The sequence below is a fragment of the Phasianus colchicus genome, chromosome 3 (assembly GCF_987193195.1).
Source record: "Phasianus colchicus chromosome 3, bPhaCol1.hap1.1, whole genome shotgun sequence".
In the NCBI taxonomy this organism is placed as follows: domain Eukaryota; kingdom Metazoa; phylum Chordata; class Aves; order Galliformes; family Phasianidae; genus Phasianus; species Phasianus colchicus.
The window spans coordinates 84,160,458-84,164,848 of NC_143438.1; the positions used below are offsets into that span (position 1 = coordinate 84,160,458).

Below are 4,391 nucleotides of genomic sequence, written 5' to 3' on the forward strand. Positions count from 1 at the left end.
CATAGGTGCTAATAATAACTGCTGTGTTTAGACAGCGCCGTGAGCTGGTGTCACTCAAAAACATGATGGGGCCTGATCTACAGAGGTGTAGTGAAACCACAGCACTTGGAGAAACAAATCTCCTGCAGGCAATTACTTGGACTTCCTGCAAAATACCTCACCCCCAAAGACCATAAAGAATGTCACTGCCAGAACTCTAGAGGCAAAAAAACATCCAAACCCTCGCCTGCTGTACTAGTCCTTTCCTTCCTTTGTCAGTACATTATTTGTCTTCCTCTTGCCTTCAAGGCCAGCTATAACTCTCTGAGTCCCCTGTTTGAGGCAATTGCTGTAGTCCATGTACTGCTTGTCTGATTTTCCTGCGGAGGCATTCAACTTTCTTCTGGCTGCCATCTGTAACGGGAACTTCTTCCTGAGCTGACATCAGCTCATTGTTCACTGCCCATCTGCAGAGTTATCAACCTTGGCTATTCCTTCAGAAAGAATGAAAACAACAAAAGAGAGAGAAAAAATTATCCTCTTACTACATTGTGGCAAGCAGTAACCCTTATTAAATTTCTCTGTAATCTCTACTGCTGTATGTGCTTGCTCTGCACTCCTTTCCTTCTTTCAGTCTTAACAAGATGGGAGTTTCACCCTGGTGTGAGTTTTCATTCACACTGACCTTGAGATGACATTTTTCATTTTGGGAGAGGCAGTATTAAACAGTGTGGCTGCATGAGTATCTCTAATGCCTCATGGAGAAGGCTTCCTGCGCTTCCAGTCTCAGGTCCTCTTGGGCTTCTTGGCCCCGTGGCCACAATACATGACCCTTACTTACCACATCTTAGTCTCCACACTGTCTGCACTGCCAGGATGCATCATGGCAATTTGATGACTGCAGTGCATTATGGAGACAGACTCCAGCCAGGGAGTCTAGCTCATGCAGCAGGAAGCATGTGTGGGGCTAGTAAATGATGGGGACTGGGAAACAGAAATGACATTGACCAGGACAGATAGGCATGGAGATTCACTTTCATACAAAGGCCACACTTGGTACTTATCGCATTACCCTAAATGTTGTGCAGGCATTAATGAGGTCAGGACTTAGAAAATACAGGGTGAGAAGAGAGCATGCGTCCATTCTCCAGTCAAAAGGTGGGAATCAGTGACTCAGTGGTGAGGGATGGAGGAATGCCATTCTTGCGCCATTTATATGGCTGCCAGAATGCGGCTCAGGAGATGAGATTGCTCCAGGTCAGTTTTACAATGTTGCTGTCCTCCTCCAGGCATTTGTGAAGCATAAAGGGTGTATGCTAAGAACATTGCAGATGGAGAACGTGTTTCCATTGAGATGCATATTTACAGTTTGCTGTTGCTCTTAAACTGGATTGGTTTCCTGTTTTTCATCTGGCAGCTCTGTCTCTGTATGGCCAGGCGTGCTGCTTTTCTGCTGCCTGTTTGCTTTTCTGTTGAAGAGCAGAAGAAGGAAAGTCTCTGAAGATCCTTAAATTTGAAGGTTAAACCATGTTGCAAATTGCTTCTCCTAACCCTGTTATTAGGATTAACAGAGAGTGTTACCCATAAATCATGACATTGTTATTTTTTCTACAGAAGATATATAGCTGTGTTTATAGAGTTTAAGAGGCTATACAGGCACTGTGAGCTTCCCCAGCCAGAAGCAAGAGACGCTTTAATATAAATTGGAGGAGGATATTTTATTACTAATGTACATCTTCTTGTGAAAATACTGTACAACAACGTTGTAAAATATTCTGCTTCTAAGAAGTACTTGCATAGCCAGAGGGGACAGAAAATATTTTATATCTATGTATGAAGTAGAAATATGATAACGACAGTGCAATATAGATGTGCATATATATTTACTGTGATGTGTAACTGTCCTGGTCTCAAAGCATTGGACATACAGTGAATAAAACATCAGCTTCTGGATTACAGAGCTAGGGCTCTGGGACTACTTGTTCATTGATACGTATTGAGGCAGCATCTGATACGATATGTACATTCAGTAATATTTCTCCAGCCACGAACCTTCTGCTCTCCTCTGACAGTCCGTATATCAGCTTGAAACATTTACATTTTGGCAGTTTTGAAGGAACCTCAGATTTTTAAATTCCATTCAGAGAGAAGCTGCAGATCTCTTTCAGTCTTTCCTCCATGGCTTGTTGTCCCTGAAAGCTGGGTAAAGATGTCACACAAATGGGTGTGTGATGCTGAGGAATAGAATGGAAAAATACAAGTGCTGTTTCAGTGCTTTCAGAAATGAGTGTCTCAAAAACCCAGTGAGGCGTTGATGCAGCAGGGAGATCGATGAGGGTTTGAAAAAATCCCCCTTGTGGAACCTGCATGAGTTTGGTTCCTCTGCTGGTCACTGCAAGTTTCTTGAAATTGCTTGTGTTAATTAATTGTGTTAATGAATCCCCAAAATATTAACAACAGTGAGGCTGTAAGGAACAATAAACCCTAACTGCAACACACATCAACATTCAGAGTGTATTCCTTCTTGGATCCCTGATAAATTAGCTAGTTAGCTACTCCTTATCTTAATCTTTTCCAATGCTAATTATAGCAGCCTGATCTTCGTTGGGACCAGGGATTTTGTGGTAGGAACTATGCAAGGACAAATCAGTGGAAACCAAAGACTTAGCAGTGCAATTAAAAGCCATCTGCTCCTGTTCCTCCTCCAAAACAGCCTGTCAAAGAAAGGTACAGGCTGGGGAATCAGCCACCCGGACTGAGTCAGCCGGAAAGGATTTAAGCCGGAGCTGGGATTAAAACTCATGTCCTTAAAAATGGTGTCAAGGGGTCACTGGGGAGTGGACGCCAGTGGCACCCATGCGTGGGAGAGCGGGGAGCGGGTGGGCGCCAGTGGGGAGGAAGGGTTGTCTGGCAGCATCAGTGAATCACCCTGCTTGTCCTTTGCTGTCCTGCTCAGAAGCCAGCCGGGACACTCAGCCATTTTCTCTGAGGTGATTTGACAAGATCATGGTGCAAGGAGGTCAGGCTGCCTGCCAGGAGCTGGAGATCTCACTCTGCAGATGCTGGTTGCAGGCCCCCTCCTGAGGGCAGATGGCCACTTGATGCTGGCAGCTGTGTCACCGTCCCATGCCTGACAGTGCTTCATCTCAGCTGTAGCACTCGGCTCACCTCTCTATTGCCTGCCCCATGGCTATGGTGCCTTGCCATGCTGATGGACTGTGGCCACATCAGTCTGTCCTTGAAAACATTTACTGCTGTCCTTTCTCCCTGAAAATACGCGCCTGGTAACCTGTGCGGCAATCAAGGCTGCTTCTCTTATCAAGATAGTAGCACATCCCTGCTTTCATTAATCATACTGCCCGCAGCCATTCACCGCCAGTGGCTGCTGTGTACACAGTGGGTAAATGGCTCTCCTCCCCATACCACTCACACTGATGTCACAGTGGGCACACCATGAAATGCCTCCTGTGGTGTGTCTATTGGCTCTCACCACTTGACAAGAGCACCCAGGCATTCGCTGGCTTTGTGTGGATCCCCAGGTGCTGCTTGGGGCAGAGCCTCAGGGAGGCTGCAGGCTCTCTGCCGTGGTTGTGCTGGATGTTTGCTGAAGAAATTCAGCAAGAGAGAAGGAGTGCAAGAGCACGAAGACTGGAGGACACATGCAACCTCTCAAAGTGGAGCCCAATGTATTGCAGTGCAATTGCAGTGGGTGGGGAAATTTGACCTGTAGGTTATATCTCTGCCTGTCTACTGCAAAGCCTTTAGTGGGACAGCTGAGCACCACAGAGGCCTTTACATAATAGTGCCCAGGGGGATATTTTCTCTCTCATTTCTCTTGTCGACAAAGCAAACTGTTCTTAGGATGCTGAGAAGAGAAGCGTCTTGTTTCTTTGCCTGCACAGCTCATTGTTAAATTCTATTTGCTGGAGAAGCAAATTTCTCATGCTGGATGAAATCCATCTCTACATCAAGGTGCAAGGGAGCGTCTCACCGTTTTGCTAAGCTGGCACCCAAGGTTGAATGACCTGCTTGATGAATATTAAAAACGGCTTTCTAAAATGCTGCCTATTGAGTTTCATGAAAGAATTTACATCTCTGAATTTAAGGTGGGTCAGTGATACTGAATGTATTAGGGATGATGATACAAGCCTAGAAGTTCACAAATGAGAAAGAGCATGAGAGACTATCACATATTTTAATGTATTTAATTTGTGGCATGACAATATATTTCATTATCACCAGTCATAGTCCACATAAGTTAGAAATCCTCTGGAGAAAAGATAAATCAGGAGAGCTCTTAGTTAAAATAATCCGAGGGGGACATCCACAAATTGATGTGAGTGGTAATTCCTGAGAAATGTAGCAAAAGAAAAACTTGAAGTTCTCATATTCTGAGTAGTTCCTTGGTATCA

The 4,391-nt window shown here is 44.9% G+C and overlaps 1 long non-coding RNA gene across 2 annotated transcripts; it reads right to left on the bottom strand.

Annotated features, from left to right (window-relative positions):
* Positions 1 to 894: 894 nt before the first annotated feature.
* Positions 895 to 3,391, bottom strand: LOC149918717 (uncharacterized). 2 transcript variants are annotated; one of them, XR_016465659.1, is made up of 3 exons: positions 3,148 to 3,391; positions 2,032 to 2,213; positions 895 to 1,448 (listed from the first exon to the last, which is right to left on the bottom strand). It is a non-coding gene; the product is annotated as an uncharacterized LOC149918717 (long non-coding RNA). The 2 variants fall into 2 exon arrangements; XR_016465658.1 differs by having other exon boundaries at positions 895 to 1,531.
* Between the last annotated feature and the right edge of the window lie 1,000 nt (positions 3,392 to 4,391).